Raw genomic sequence first — 17,467 nt, 5'->3', positions numbered from 1 at the left:
TCTCAATATAGGCTTCCAGGTACCCTAACAGGGAAAAGGAATGCTGTAAATCAGGCAGAGCATCTTAAAACCTTCACCCAGAAGTGACATGTATTACTCTTGCTCAAACCCACCCATCAGAGTATATCACATGGGAGGGCAGTCCTACCATGCATCCAGAGAGAGAGAACCTAGAAATTTGGTAGACACGTTAATCATGATTTCACTCTTTTCTAGACTTCCCTGCAATTTCTCTGACTTTTTTTGAGGTTTGGTTGCCATTAAGCAAGAGAGAAGGGCTTACATCATATTTTTTGGTGGTTAAAATACTCCAGGTTAACTGTATTACGTAATGTACCTGAAGTTAAAATAAATAGATACACTTTGACATCAAATGACCTCAAAAGAAATAAAACACAAGAAGAAATTTTTGTAAAAAAAATTGAACATAATTAGGAGTTTGAGATTAACATATACACACTACTGTGTACAAAATAAATAAACAACAAGGACCTACTGTATAGTCCAGGGAACTATATTCAGTCTTTCGTAATAAGCTATAAGGGAAAAGAATCTGAAAAAGAATATATGTGTGTGAAACTGAATCATTTTGCTTCATACCTGAAATGAACACATTTTAAATTAACTATATTTCAATTAAAAAGTGCTTTAAAAAGTTGATCATACTACTAAATCACTCTACTATTGATATTTCACTCTAGATCATCGAAAGTCTAGCCCTTGTAATAATATTCGCATTACAAGTTATATAGGAACTGCCTCTCTCTCCTTACCTTTAAAATTCTTAATCAAGACCAATTTTTATAGCAAAAATGAACTAAGGATGAATCTGATATTCAGATTACATTCTAGTTTGTCTATCAACTCTAGGCTAGGCGCAATATGGAAACTGTCAAAGGAGCAGTTGCTGTGTTGCTCCATTTTTTTATTCAGCACAACTGACTCCTGTTGTCCCACTGGGAGTGACATGCTGAGTGACGAGAAACTTGGCAAATCTCCTTGGTTATTTTCCTTGAACAGTTTACTTTAGGGCATCCTTAATGGTTGGCACCTTCCTTTCAGCCTGACCATTTGCTTAAGGGTGATGAAGAGTGATGATGACAGAAGCTTCACAGATTTCTTAAACACATGCGGAATAAATGCAGATCTATTGTCAGGAGTAATGACGTCTGGAAATCTGGACATTGAAAAGACCTAGTCCAGCGCTATTTTTGTGAAGCAGAGGTATTTTGAGAAGGTAGTGGCAACAAGGACAACATTCTTATTCTTGTAAAATAAATAGGACTTCTGACCAAGTCTTGACCATTTTCCATGAAAAGGAAAGGTATCATTGGTGGAGTATAGGGAGTGGTCTGGTATTGGCTACGGTCTTCTAAATATCACAATTAATTATAGGCTTCACATATAAGTAGTGTATAAATCTTCATTCAAGAATTTCTGGGTGGGTTCCCATAGTGGCTCAATGGGTTAAGATCCCTGGCCTTGCTCAGTGGGTTAAGGATCCAGCTTTGCCAAGAGCTGTGGTGTAGGTCACAGATGAGGCTTGGATCTGGAGTGGCTGTGGCTGTGGCTGTGGCTGGCAGCTGTAGCTCCAATTCGACCTCGACCCCTAGCCTGGGAACCTCCATACGTGGGTACAGCCCCAAAAGGACAAAAAAAAAAAAAAAAAAAAAAGGAGATATTCAAACTAGGTGTAATTAGATTAAATATCATGAACCTAGCTTTTTTTGAAAAAAAATTTATACTCTGGTTACTAGAGCTGACTTAGTCCTGTTTAAAGTATCTGGTGGGATTAGTGCCTGGTGGAGGTGGGGAGAGTCAAATGTGAGTAAGAAAGTAATCCTTCTATAACTTGCTACTAGTCTTTATTTTCCATATATGTTGAAAGTATTTCTAGTCAGAGTTCTTTTTTATTTTTTTCTGTTAAAAAGTTATACTCAGTCTCCAGTAACTTACTTTTTTTTTTTTCTTTTTAGAGCTGCACCCATGGCATAAGGAAGTTCTTAGGCTAGGGGTCAAATCGGAGCTATAGCTGTCAGCCTAAGCTATAGACACAGCAACGGTGGGAGCCAAGCCACATCTGTGAGCTACATAGCACATGGCAACCCCAGATTCTTAACCCACTGAGTGAGGTCTGGGATCTAACCCGAATCCTCCTGGACTCTAGTCAGATTTGTTTCTGCTGCGCCACAAAGGGAACTCCCTCCAGTAACTTTTTAATTAGTTTGTGAAATATTAGCATTTTAACTAGACTAGGATGGCTAGTCAGCAGTCTTCAGTGTCAGTTGTAGGTAGGTATTAGTGTGATAATACGGCAGTGGTTTACAATCTTAATTTTAAAGCATGTTGGAAGACAAGTTTTATGAATTGTGTTGAGAGATTTATATGACCTGTCAAAACAATTCATAAAATTCCTATTTTGAAGGGGAAATTAAAAGTCAAGGTGATGGAAAGGTTATATTTATGCACTTGGGGGAGATGAAAGACATAGATAGGATGCCTTTGAAAGTTAATGAGAAGCTACTTGTCAGGCAGGCTGTTCAGGAGCGATGTCAGCGAGTGAAATGGTCTGTTGCCTTTGGGAAAATAATTCAGTGTCTGAAAACGATGAAAAGCATCTAGGCTTAAGAGCTGGGTTAGCCATGGTGATTCTCTGACTTGCCCCTACTCCCTCCCTTCCTATTTCCAGCACAAAATCAGCTTCTGCATATGGAGAATGTTATCCAAACTTGGCTGTCATTCATGTATGTTCTTGGTATTATTTATTTTTTTTACAGTTTTTATTTCCCCAGTACATTATTTTTTTTTCTACTGTACAGCATGGTGACCCACTTACACATACATGTATACATTCTTTTTTCTCACATTATCATGCTCCATCATATGACCAGACATAGTTCTCAGTGCCACACAGCAGGATCTCATTGCTAATCCATTCCAAAGGCAATAGTCTGCAGCTGTTAACCCCAAGCTCCCAGTCCATCCCACTCCCTCCCTGTCCCCCTTCATGACAGCAGACAGAAAACCAAATGAAAAAACATGAAAGCAATGTAAGAGACCTATGGGATAATATAAAGCAGGCCAATCTACACATAATAGGAATTCCAGAAGGAGAAGAAAAAGAAACGGGGATTGAAAATATATTAGTATTATTTAAAATAATGAAATTGACACTAGACACTTCAGTAAACAGGCTATTTACTTTAGGTTTGTATTGACCTATTCTTTGTAGTTTAACTGGCTATCTCGAACAAAGTCTGCTTAATTTGAGGGAATACAGAAATAAAAAGAATATGGAATTCCTTTTTGTGAAGGAAAAAAAAAGCCTTTCCTTTTTCTTTTTGGTTTTCTTATTTCCCTGCTGTCTAGCCTGCCTCTGGCAAGGACACTTACGTCATATCTCTAGTTCTTACACATACATTTTAAACTATTTTAATGTGGAATAAAAGCAAGTTAGAGTTTCTTAACCTTTTTTCTTAAATACAAAAGTAGGATCTGTACTGTAAGTAAATGATCTTGAACACAGAGTAGCTCTATCTGGAAGCTTGGCTACTTGGTGATAGGTGCGGGGCGACTGTGTGCTATATACCACCTTAAAATTAAGAAAAAGAACACCCTCTCTATGCCGCTAGAGAAAGGCCGCAGTTCAAGCCGAACTGCTTGGCGCTTTATATTCTTGAGGCTTTTGAAACCATCTTTCTTTTGGATGATGCATTTTGTAGCTGTTGTCACTTGTGCATTTGGAAAAGGGAAAAGGAAACAAGTAACATGATTTGAAGGAGCGAAGAGGGATGTGAGTCTTATGATGATCCTTAGGATTTACAGAAGCCTTTAAAGCTATTTGTGCTGCTTTTGGAGCTTTGTGCCCTGTGTCAGTTAATATTTCATCTTTACTCCATTTTTATGTTCCAAGATAGAGGACATGTTTTAAAAATCATTCTTTTGACCTCCTTTCCCCGTCCACGTTCAACTCTGCCAGCTTCTGGCCAACCTATTAACTTCTTGATTTAATCTTCACAGTCCTTTCACTTGGTTAAGCAACACAAAAGGAAAGCTTCTCTGCCAAGGCAGAAACATAGCACATCTTTTAAAATGGCAGTACAGATTCATCTGCATGACACATGGAGGAATTTCCATTTAGCCTCTGATGAGTATAAGTACTAATATTAAGATCAGTTCACAGTTGACTGATATTATGACTTGTTTTTTAAAAGTTATATTTTACTTAGTAGTGGAGGACCTTAGTCTGGAAAAAAGCATCTCTTTGTATATAATATGAAATTTGATATACTCCTATAAAGCACTGTTTCATTCCTTTTCAATACATCAAGACATCCTAGAAGTGAAATCAAGATTTCTGAATGTCTATGGCAAAGAAACATTGGAATATAATCAAAACATTTCCTAAAGAAAATAAATCATCTTCTTTTATATTGTTCAGACAAAAATAGCTCAAGCGCTAGTAGTAGCTAAGGTGTTGTCATGAAAATGAAGATTGCTTGGGTCAAGAGATGCTGGATAAATGACACTAAATTAATGTCCTCTCAAGTTCATGGGAGTTTGCACTGAAGAGATTTTGCTATATATTCTGTAATGTTCAAAACTATTCCTTTGATCAGTTCACTGAAGAATTGTCCAGGGTTTTTGGTTTGTTTTGTTTGTTATTTTTACCAACTGCCTAAGCAGCATGAACTAAAGAGGAAATAGTGCCTTCTATAAGTGGGAGTGCAGAATGCATCTTATTAGCAAGCATCAGTGTCTTATTAGCAAGCATCCACCAGTAGGAATGGAAAATGTCATGATTGGTGGCAGAGGACAATTAAGATAATGTATTTTCTACTATTTTTCTTTATTATGTGGAGAAAAAAGAGAGAACCCACAATTTCTAGTATGTGGTTCCTAAAATGATATAAAGTAAACATAAAATCCACCAGGGATACTTATATAAAATGGAAATTTCATATCTTGCTTCCAGAAGCATTGACTCAGTTCACCTAAGTGGGTCCTGGAAATGTCATGATTTTTCCCAAGCAGCCCAGGTGATTGTGACACACCATGGCTCAGAAAACCATGCCTTTTGGAGCCTCTGCCCTAGACATTCCTCTCCTCAACTGTACCCCTCTCTCAAAAATCCCATTTTCTCTTGTATGGTTCTTGCCTGTCAAGGATGGAATAGGAAAATCATTTCTTCTGAAGGAACTGTTCTTTTTTTGTTGTTGTTGATGTTGTTTTTGATAACTGAGAGCACGAACAAATTCCTTTCCTTGGTATGCCCTGTGCTTTCTGTCACCCATTCCAGAACTGTCAGTCACAAGAGCCATGCCAAAGCACATTTCCTACCATCCCTGTATAGAGGCTTTCTGTGATCAGCATACTATCCAAAACATCATACCTATATGTAGCTGACACCTTGAAGAAAACCACAGATATTTGCCATTTATGATTTAAATGTAACTTCCCTTGAATGCATCTAATGATTCCTATTCTCTGCTATATGCTACATCTGATTATGCATGTTAGCTTCGATGTCATCTGTGTTAATCATACCCCAAATCTCATAAAGTGGACCCTTCCATTAACATTAGAATGACTCATTAAAGGAGGTCCATGGCCTCAGAGTCATGAAAATAACTGTTAGCAAAGCCTTTGTTTCTCTCATAAGCTACCAGTGGCAGGCATGCGCTGTCCTCTCTTCCTGATGCTGTTGGGAGACATGACACTGTAGCCCTGATTTAGCAGAGACGGGAGGTTTAGAATCAAGGTCTTCTGGCTTATACAGTGATGAAAGCATTATTATAGGCAGTTAACAAAACCTGTAAAAGTACAAAGAAGGATGTAAAATGAGTCTCTCAGGATAGAGTTTGTGATAATGTAAATTGTTTAGAAAATTGAAAAGAAAATCAAAATTTTACTTCATCTGTTCACTTAAAAAATAAGAAATACCCCTTTGCTCTTTTAACTTTCGGAAGTCTTATATGTGTATTCCTAACTGTTTCATGTGCTTTATTTGCTGGATGGTTCAGGGTTAGTAGATGCTTTAGGGGATTTTTATCTTCACCTCACTGCTTTGCCAGCCAATCAAACCTGCCCATGAATTCACTTTAATCCTTTTCTTTTTGTGTTTTGTTTTTTAGGTAAGTACTTTCGGATTTCCTCTTCCTTTCATGCTGAAAGAAAATGCACCTGCCTGATGTAGAACAAATGGCTTATAAACCCAAAAACCAAAAGGTAAAAAAAATAGTGTCAACAGTAAAGAATGACCTGCTGTTGGTAAGAATGTTCAGTGGAGTTCAAACACTCCTCTAAGGCAGGGGACTGACGGTGTAGGAAGACTGGGGGTGGAAGTGTTGCTATGAGAGTAAGGAGAAGATTGCAAGGAATGTTCATGAAATATGTATTTACACCTGCTTATTGGGTGGATGAACAGCTGATGGTTCTGAGCCAGCTTGCCATTTCCCAGATTGGAAATTAGTCACCTAAATGCAGCTTTTAAACATTTTCTGAAAATCCCAAATGGAAACAGATGTGGGAAATACTGAGGAGTTTTTTGCCTGTCTGTTTTTGAAATGGAGGTGAAAATAGAAAACATATTTTAATATTTGATTTTCATTTGTATAGGTATGAAGCTACTTAAACCCTTCAGTAACATATAATCGTGTGTGTATATATATATATGTATATATGTGTGTATATGTATGTATACATACATATATGTGTGTATTATGTATGTGTGTATACACACACACACATGTATGTATATACACACACTTCATCCAGAAAAATCCTTACACTTTTGATAATAAATATGCATCATCTGGATGATGGGAAATTCCAACTTTAACATAATTTATTTCACATATTGCAGGAATCTTCTTTTCCTATTTTTACATGTGTGTCCCCCATGCATATGAAATAACATGTAAAATACAGTTGAATATTAGTGCTTCCAGGTTTGGCTGATACCTACAATCATTCTTTATGGAGCTATGTAATTTCAAGATTTAAACGTGTATGGGTAAATATGTTCATATAAGAGCAGCTCTTGCAATGATAACATGTTTTGTTGAAATTCTCTATCCGGTATAAGTGAATAAATACATCAGTAGAAAGACACTAACATTTAATATGAACAATATGTAAAGGTTCAAGTTTCAGAGACTTGTTGCCAGTGATTTATTTTCTCTCCCCATTACTATGCTTACATCATTGAGTTTTCTGCTCTCCTAAAATATCATCTCTCTGGCTCTCCTTCACTTAGTTTTTGTTGGTGTTGAATTCTAAACACATGTCCTGTACAAAACTTTTTCAAGTACTCTAGTACATAAAACAACCCTAACCCTAACTCTAACCTCATCTCTAATCCTACCCTTATCTCTGCCCTAAAATCGTTCTTCAGGAGAATCCCTTTATCTTTGCTAGTGCTGCTATAACGGAGGATCACAGGCTGGTGGCTTAAACAGTAGAACTTTATTGCCTCATTGTTGTGGAGGTTAGAAGTCTGAGATCAAGTGTCAGCTGGGTTGATTTCTTCTGTGACCTCTGTCATTTGTAGATGGCCCTGTTCTCCCTGTGTCTTTCCTCCTTTTGTCTCCTAATCTCATATTTTTAAAGGGCACCCATCGTATTAGAGAGGGCTTGCTGTAAAGACTTAATTTTACCTTATTACTTCCTTAAAGACACTGTCTCAAATATAGTCACATTCTGAGAGAGAAGGAAGGTGATTTCAGCTTATGCATTAGGGATGGAACACAATTCAGCCCATAACCATCCATACCACAGTGTCTTGATTATTTTTCTAATCATTCCATGTCAAGTAGTTCTTTCCCAGTTAGAACACACATCTTAAAGATAAGGACTGGGCATATTTTAATTTTATTTACAGTACCTAGAGGACCAGGCACATAATATTAAATAATATGTATATTTATTTTTGGAAATATTGGAAAGAATAGGGTTAGAGGACTGAGGGAGAGTCCTTTTGTCAATTCTTGCTGACTTCAGCTCCCTCATCTTGACAGAAGGAAACCTGTACCATAGGTCTCAGGGTCAGGCAGTGGTCAGATGCAGTGTCTACCTCATTTCTGAGAGCCCTGTCAGCATTCCGGTCAGCAGAGGCAATCTGGTGGAAGCAAATGCTGATCTCTGCAAACAGGTGAAAGTTTAAGGGCATTGAACCCAGGCACATACCACAGAAGGCAATTGGGCTTGTGGAAAATAATTACCTACTTACAAGTCTTCAGAACTAGAGTCTTCATAACTTGGAAGGTAAGACGGTGAATGCTTTAATGGCCCCAATGTAGTAAATGGAATGAAATCATGTTTCAGGTTCTGAACCTGATTAGCTCTTTCCTAGTAGTTCTAAGCCTATACCCTTTAATATACATGTAAAATGATTACCTCCTTAAATTTCCAATGTTAAGAAAGTGGATTCAGCTTGTATGTTTCCTGCAGTTTTTGTTATATTCCATTTTCTGCAGTTTTTAGGGCCAGTATTCAAAAGAGTTTTCAGTGCGTGCATTAAAAAAAAGTCATCCAAAATTCAAATTATGCAAATGCTCCTTTAGTGTAGTTATAAACATGGCTGTATATTTCACAGAAAATCCTAAGAAAATACAAAACCCTCCAGACTTCAGTGTAACCATGTAACTTTCTTTCACCAGATGTGTGTCCTTGGGTGAGTTACTAATCCCTAAATGATTCTGGGGTTCTCTATCGCTAAAGAGGGAATCAAATAGCCCATCAATTAAGTTGTTATTAGCATTAAATTAAGATATGCAAAGCAGTTAGCCCAGTCCTTGCAAAATAATTGAGTTCAACAAAAGTTCCTTTCTTGTATTCCTCCTTCAGTTGGAATTTTGCTCAATGAATTGAGCATCTACATAGAAAAGAGACACACATTTGATTGATTTGATTGAGTCGCTCATTTTCTCATTTCAGTGATGTTTAGTTATTAGGATTTACTGTATCCTGGTTTCATTCTTGATGCTGGATAAATAATGATAAGAAGAAACAGAGTCCTAACTTTCATGGAGAGATGAGCATTAACTAAAAAGTCTAAAAATATATGTAAAACTAAAGTAATAATAGGTGCTGTGCAATGCTAGGAGATTTTGTTGCAGAGATACCTGTCTTTCTTTGAGGCCATGTGGAGGACATTAGGAAATATTTCTCTGCATGTGTATGTTGTGTATTTCTCTCTCTCTGAGTGTGTGTGTGTGTGTGTGTGTGTGTGTGTGTGTGTATTCCAATAGGCATAGTGGTGGTAGCACTGCTGATGGTGGTGGTGATGGAAAGGAGAAGCAGGAGGATGAAGTGAATAAAAGATGGATATCCAGGGAGCAACATGTGCAAAGTCCAGGCAGAATGGAGAGCACAGTTTTCCAGAAGAAGACCAGTGAGTCTGGGTTGCATTGAGCTAAAATGAAGATGGTAGCTTGAGAGGAGGGTAGGGACCAACTGAGGCAGAGCCTTGTAGACTACATTAAGGCATTTGTCCTCTCTCCTAAGAACAATGGGAAGCCAACAACAGCCATTAGTGGGAAGGAAGGTGAGATCCATAACATATTCAAATTTGTATTTTGAAAATATTTGTTTTGTTCTTCACTGCTTTTGCAAGAAGGTAGATATACTAAGATGTATATTTACAGCAAACACACGAAAGTCTCCCGCCTTATAGGTGTGTTTTAATTGCATTAATTTTGTGCATGATCCCTGAAAGACATGAGATTGTCTAAGGTCCCAAAAACACATTCTATTTTCTGAATTAGTGACACTTAAAAAGGAATGTTGCTTTAAACTTCCAAATACAGCCACTACTTTGACCCAATTAACAGAAAAATTTTCTAGCAAAGTCTCTGCTAATTTCACTGAGAAGTTGCATGGTCTAGCAATGGGAAATTCAAACAATAGAATGGTTGTCTTTATTCCCTTGGAGCAGCATTTTTGTCAGAGATGAACCCTTGGCCACCTGGTTTTAGTAGAAAGCTTTATGACCATGTGATTCAGTAAGAGGACAACCACCCCTCTTGATCCTGGAAAATCCTGTGAACCAGCTTGGCACCAGTCATAGATTTTAATAATGAGAAATTTTTGCTTTATTTCACAGGCAAGGAATCTTGGAGATGCTATGTTTATGAATTTAACCTCATTTTCCATTTCTTTTTAAAGTTTTCTATGGTAACCATCTGAAACAATAGATTAATGTAGTCAAGAAAAGATTCACATCAAGTGTAGGAAATTGGAGGATTCCCACATAATACATGTTTTTACAACAAAGCTCATGTTTTAATATGATGTAAATGTGTCTTCATTATATCATTTCATCTGAGTCCTTCCCTCCCACCCCAAATTTAAATAATACAAAACTTTATCCAATTCCTAAGAAGAGGCCTCCATGTTAATCTTGAACTATGGTAATCGACAAGTAATAAATTTAATTATATTTAATGACGAACCAAAGAGACTTTAGTCATTATAACTTCTTAATTAAAAGTAAAGCACATAGGAGTAAGGGGTACCAGCGTCTCTAAGTATGAAGTTTAAATGAGTACTTAGTGATGAAAGGAAAACATATTTGCATATTGCTTACAATTGCCTTAAGAAAGTGATTTTCTCTGATTTATTCATTATGCTTCCTTTGTTTTTGTTTTTAACTTTTTGAAACTTCTATCTCTTTAACAAAACTTTATAATGTTATGTTGCAAATGTTACTTATTTTTTTTAATTCCTTAAAGTTTTATTAAAGTATTTATTAAATCACATTGTGATTATTTCTGCTGTACAACAAAGTGATTCAGTTATACATATATACACATCCATTCTCTTTCAGATTCTGTTCCCAGACAGAACATTGGGTAGAGTTCTCTGTGCTGTAAGGCAGATCCCCATTGGCCAATCATTCCATATACCTCAGTGTGCATATGCCAATCTCAAACCCCCAGTCCATTCCCCCCCACCCCGACACATACGCCTAGTCCCTTTGGTAACTGTAAGTTTGTTTTCAAAGTCCGTGAGTATGTTTCTGTTGTGCAAATAAGTTCATTTGTATCCTGTTTTAGATTCCACAAACAAGTGATATCATATAATGTTTGTCTTTCACTAAATGACTAATTTAGTATGATCATCTCTATGTCCATCGAAGTTGTTGCAAATGACATTATTTTATTCTCTTTATGAAAGCATAATATTCCACTGTATATATGTAGCACATCTGCTTTATCCATTCCTCTGTCACTGGATATTTAGGTTGTTTCCATGTCTTGGCTATTGTGAATAGTGTTGCTGCAGTGAACATTGGGGTGCATATATATTTTTGAATTTTGGTTTTCTTCAGATAGATGCCCAGGAGGGGGATTGCTGGATCATATGCTAGTTCTATATTTAGTTTTTTGAGAAACCGCCATATTGTCTTCCATAGTGGTTGTATCAATTTACATTCCCACCAACAGTGTAAGAGGGTTCCTTTTTATCCATACCCACTCCAGAATTTGTCATTTGTAGACTTTTTGATGAAGACCATTCTGGCTAGTGTAAGATGATATCTCATATCATCTCATAGTAGTTCTTATTTGCATTTCTCTAATAATGATGTTGAACATCTTTTCAAGTGTTTTTGGTCATCTCTATGACTTTAGAGAAAAGTCTATTTAGATCTTCTGTCCTTTTTTTTTTTTTTTTTTTTTTTTTTTTTGGTGTTTTTGCCTTTTCTAGGGCCGCTCCTGTGGCATATGGAGGTTTCCAGGCTAGGGGTCAAATCAGATCTGTCATCGCTGGCCCACACCAGAGACACAGCAACGCGGGATCCAAGCTGCATCTGCGACCTACACCACAGCTCATGGCAATGCCAGATCCTTAACCCACTGAGCAAGGCCAGGGATCGAACCCGCAATCTCATGGTTTCTAGTCAGATTCGTTAACCACTGAGCCACGACGGGAATTCCTTCTGTCCATTTTTTGATTGGGTTTTTTGTTTTTTTGATATTAAGCTGCAGAAGGTGATTTATATTTTGGAGATTAAACTTTTGTTAGTGGCTTCATTTTCAAATACTTTCTCCCATTCTGTGGGTTGTCTTTTCATTTTGTTTATGGTTTTCTTTGCTGTATAAAAGCTTATACATTTGCTTAGGTCCCATTTGTTTATTTTTGTTTTTATTTTCATTACTCTAGGAGGCAGATCTGAAAAGATATGGATGCCCTTTATGTCGGAAGATGTTTGGCCTGCGTTTTCCTCTGAAAGTTTTATAGTATCCTGTCTTATATTTAGGTCTTTAATCCATTTTGAGTTTATTTTTGTGTATGATATTAAAGAATATTCTGATTTCATTCTTTTGCATGCAGCTGTCCAGTTTCCCCAGCACCATTTATTGAAGAGACTGTGTTTTCTCATTGTATATTTTTTCCTCCTTTGTCATAGAATTGTTGACCATAGGTGCATGGGTTTGTTTCTAGGCCCTCTATCCTGTTCCATTGATCTGTAGTTCTGTTTTTGTGCCAGTACTATATTGTTTTGATAACTGCAGTTTTGTAGTATAGTCTGAAGTCTGGGAGTTTGATTCCTCTGATTCCATTTTTCTTTCTCAGGATTGCTTTGGCTATTCGAGGTCTTTTGTGTTTCCATACAATTTAAAAAAAAAATTTTTGTTCTAGTTCTGTGAAAAATGCCATTGGTAGTTTGATATGGATTGCATTTAATCTGTAGATTGCATTGGATAGCATAGTCATTTTGACAATATTGATTCTTCCAATCTAAGAGCATGATATATTTTTCCATATGTTTGTGTCATTTTTGATTTCTTTCATCAGTAATATTAATAGTTTTTCCAGTATAGGTCTCTTGTCTCTTTAGGTAGATTTATTCCTAGGTATTTTATTCTTTTTGGTGCAATGTTAAATGGGAATATTTCCCTAATTTCTCTTTCTGATCTTTTATTGTTAGCATGTAGAAATGCAAGTGATTAGCAAGGATAGAATGTCAGAATAGTTAATTCCACATACTAAAGATGAAATTTGTTCTACTGTTAAGTATTACATCATTGACAAGTTTATATCCAAATACATATCCTTTGTGTACCAGTCCACATTGCTCTTAATTGCTCTTTTCCCCATTTAGTAGATTTCTTGCTAGATGTTGGTCTTATCAAGTCAAACATATGCAAGTGAATTCCATCCATGGCCAAAAAAAAAAAGTGTTTCTGTTTGCATATGTTTGATGTTTAGGAAGAAAACACATCTGTTAACAAAAACTGACTTTTGTGTATGGGAAGAAAATGATGATAAGATAATATAGGAGTATACTCATCTGACTCACAAAACCCCAGGATGCTCAGAATTCCTCTAATGCTCAGGAGGTGGTGCTCAGGAAGGTAGCAATATATTCTGCACATTATTTGGCAGAGGTATGACACCCAGTGTCTGCTTGCCTGGCAGCCTGACACACCTGGGATATCTTGGTAGCATGTAGAGACACTAGCCAATCTTGCCAGGGTAGATTGCAGAATCTGAGGAAACTGCTTTGTCAGGTGACGCAGTTGGACAGATAACACGATAACATAACTGAGACTAAAATAATTTGGAAAAGAGATATGGAGATAATTTAGTTTAAGTTGTTCTCCTTGCTCTTCTCAGAAGTGTTTATTTTTTTTATCTCTAGACAAATAACAATTGACATTAAATAATTGCCTTAACTAGTGTGACAGTTCACTCATTCTAAACAATTTTATGAATGCTATCATATATTATTTATCTCTGTTATGTAACTTTACCTTCCTAGTATATCTAACCTCTTAAGAATAAGAGCTTGCAAATACCAATGACATAGGCCAGTATCTTTGTTAACAAAATACTAGTAATTTTTGCACTAAATTCCAAACACTCAATCTATTTTTCCATTAAGAACTCTTAAAATGGACAAGAAGTGGGGACTTGAAATGATCATGAGTGGAAGATTCTACTAAGAACCTTTGGAAAGGATCACCAGATTCCAGAATAATCTGTCCAGTCTAAGAGGTGGCATATTCAAAAAATACATTGAGAATCTGAAGAACTACCTTTTGTAAAAAAGTATAGTTTTCTCTGAGGCCAGGATTAGTTAAGGCCTACACAAATATACTAATTTTGATGCAGCTGAAAAAAATGAGGCAGATGACCAATTCAGTGGAAAAAATAAAAAGTTCATTTCCTAAATTCTTCGGGCTTTTATCCCTTTGCATTGTTCTTAGCTGAACTAAATGCAGGCAAAAGGTACAAAACATTTTTGCCTAGTAGATAGTCAGAACACTCTAGAGAGTAATTTCTTAATTACCAAATGACTCTATTTTACTTTATTTTTATTTATTTATTTATTTATTTCTGCTGTACAGCATGGGGACCAAGTTACACATACTTTTATACATACTTTTCCTTCCATTTTTGTGTAGTGATGGAAGTATCTAGACACAGTTCTCAGTGCTACACAGCAGGATCTCATTGTAAATTCATTCCAAGAGCAATAGTTTGCATCCATTAACCCCAAGCTCCCACAAGTCTATTCTAAGTCTATTATTTTCTTTTCTGTGGAAATGTTTATTTGTGCTGTATATTATATTCCAGTTATAAGTGATATCATATGGCATTTCTCTTTGTCTTTCTGACTTATTTCATTCAGTATGAGAGTCTCTAGTTCCATCCATGTTGCTGCAAATGGCATTATGTTGTTCTTTCTTATGGCTGAGTAGTATTCCATTGTGTATATATACCACATCTTTCTAATTCAATCGTTTGTCAATGGACATTGGGTTGTTTCCATGTCTTGGCTATTGTGAATAGTGCTTCAATGAACATGCGGTGCATGTGTCTTTTTTAAGGAAAGTTTTGTCTGGATCTATGCCCAAGAGTGGGACTGCTGGGTCATACGGTAGTTCTATGTATAGATTTCTAAGGTACCTCCATACTGTTCTCCATAGTGGTTTTACCAGCTTACATTCCCACCAACAGTGCAGGAGGGTTCCCTTTTCTTCACACCCCTCTAGCACTTGTTGTTTGTGGACTTATTAATGATGGTCATTCTTACTTGTGTGAGGTGGTATCTCATGGTAGTTTTGATTTGCATTTCTCTAATAATCAGGGGTGTTGAACATTTTTTCATGTGCTTGTTGGTCATCTGTGTATCTTCCTTGGAGAATGGTCTATTCAGGCAAATGACTCTATTTTATATTATCCTTTAGGAAACTAAGTTTCGAAACTGTCTAAAAGAGGCCTAAGAAGTTTGAATTTCTAATGCTTAGTTTATGTTTTCTTGATTATAAAACTATTATACCTTTTGTCAGCATTCAAATATTGTAGAAATATAAGATTTAGATAAAAACAGATGTTTGCTACCTTCCCTCCCCTTTGGTAACTGTTTTTAAGACTTTTCGTATACATAGCTAGATTTTTTGGGTGCATGTAAATATAAATTTTTTACTGAAATGAAAGTTTGCCACATGCTTTTCAATATTTTTTTAAAAAGTCTTAGCTATTTACATCAATATTCATTGCTCTATCTCTGAAGTTGTAAACAGAATAAAGCAGTTTATTCCCCATGAGAAGCCTGAGGTATTGGAGAGTATCCACAAAGATTGGGTCACTCTATGCCTAGTGTTGCCTGAGAAAGCTAACATCCTCCCCATCCCACCCTGAGGGCAAGTGGGTTCCCTCATTGGGGCCATGTGCCCTAGCAGAGCTCATGGACCACAACAGCAGGCAGTATGGAGTAAGGAACAGGCTTACAGTGATGTAGTGATCAAAGATTATGAGAAGAGAGGAGGCTGTGGTCTTCCTGGTCCCACATCATCCCTCTTTCTATTTTTTTTTTTTTTTTTTTTTTTTGTGGCATATGGAAGTTCCTGGGCTTGGGGTCAAATTCGAGCTGCAGCTGCCGGCCTACAGCACAGCCACAGCAACACAGCATCCAAACCACATCTGCAGCCTATGCCACAAAAGTGGCAATGCTGGATCCTTAACCCACTGAGAAAGGCCAGGGATTGAACCTGAATCCTCATGGACACTATTAGGTTCTTAACTAATCATCCCTCTTTCTTGCTGTCCCATTTTTTAGGGCAACTGTAGAAGGAGCTGTCAGTTGGGGTTCAGACCACCCTCTTAGTTGCCAGAATATCTCAGTGCAGATGCCAGCTCTTTAGAGGAGCTGTTCAATAAAACCGGCTGCCCAGCCCTGGAAACCTCCGGGAAGCCTGGGAAGTCACAGCCCCTTTAGCTAGGAAAAGCTGACGCGTGGGGGAGTCTAGGCACATAGGAAGTTGGGTGTGAGTGAGTCTGGGGCTTTGCCAACAGCTAGTTCATTGTCTAAACAACCCAGTGTGTGCTATCAAGTCATTTTTGGACAATAGCACCTGTGATGTTCCCCTGGTTAAATCATTATTCTCTTATGGGCTTGAATAGTAACAAAACTGACACCTTGGCATCACTTCTTGGTTTGGTGACCTCTGTTTAATTTTCTAACACAGTTGGTTTCTGCAGTACCCTCCTCCAAGTAATTTGATGCTGTTTAATCCTGCCATGTCTTTCGCAAAGGCAAGATAATAAAAATCCTTTTAATTAGCATATAATTTGCCTATTTTATTTTATAGAGAATTGTTATAATTTCATTAAATGAATTTTACAATAAAATTCTAATCCATTTTCTTATGACTTTTTATATTTTATGTTCCTTTCCAATTCATATCTATATAGCATACATGTTTGATCAGTATATGTGTGTATGTGTGTATATATATATATATATATGTATATATATATATATATAATTTTATTCTGTGTTTTTTTCACTTCTGTTTATTTTCTTAATGCTTTTCTATATTGTTTTCACATAGTCACCATTTTCCATATTTAAGGCCTTCCCTATTCAGGTATCAAGTATTATATTATAAGGCAGCTCTAGTTGTTAGAAAGCCTCCCCTTCCACTGATTTGAAATTTGCCCAATTGTAATTCAGCTGTTGTTCCTAGTTTGGTGCCTTAGAGGGATCACTGCCTGGCTTCACATGGTCTGGGGACACAGAAATTGTATATAAAATTGTGTACAAATGTGCTGTCTTCTGGAGAGTGTGTCCATAGCTTCAGATGGTGAGAGTTCTAAGAGTAGTTAAGAACCTCACAGGACTTGTCCACTCTCCTTCCACCACTGAAACAATTGATTAGACTGAATAAATTAAGTGGTATCTAATCAGGACCATAAAGCTAATTAGATTTTTGGACTACTAGAATCTAGCTACCTTTGGTGTAGGAACATAGGAACATCTGACTAGCAAACTGTTACACATTCCTGTTAGATTGAAACCTTGATTGTACATTAATTTCACCCTTGTAATGTTAATGATACTGATGCCTGGCCCCCACTAATGAGATTTTGATTCTATTAAATGGTCTGGGTAGGGGTCAAGTCTGCAGCTAAAGATGAGAACCAATGAATCTGAAGCCCTAATAGATAAGAC

General features: G+C 36.8%; 1 protein-coding gene across 17 annotated transcripts in view; it reads left to right on the top strand.

The window, feature by feature from the left end:
* Positions 1-17,467, top strand: part of PDE4D (phosphodiesterase 4D) — a 1,509,235-nt gene that overhangs the window by 1,046,506 nt on the left and 445,262 nt on the right. The window contains exon 1 of one of the 17 annotated variants that reach the window (XM_021076884.1): positions 6,204-6,228. The exons of the other annotated variants lie outside the window; for them this stretch is intronic. The gene's annotated coding sequence lies outside the window, so the exon portion shown is untranslated. Of the gene's footprint in view, positions 1-6,203; positions 6,229-17,467 lie in introns of those variants that run through there. 17 annotated transcript variants of the gene reach the window in all.

The sequence above is a fragment of the Sus scrofa genome, chromosome 16, assembly GCF_000003025.6.
Source record: "Sus scrofa isolate TJ Tabasco breed Duroc chromosome 16, Sscrofa11.1, whole genome shotgun sequence".
NCBI classification, from domain to species: domain Eukaryota; kingdom Metazoa; phylum Chordata; class Mammalia; order Artiodactyla; family Suidae; genus Sus; species Sus scrofa.
Note: the sequence above shows the minus strand (reverse complement) of the source record. Positions and strands in the feature narration are given on the sequence as shown.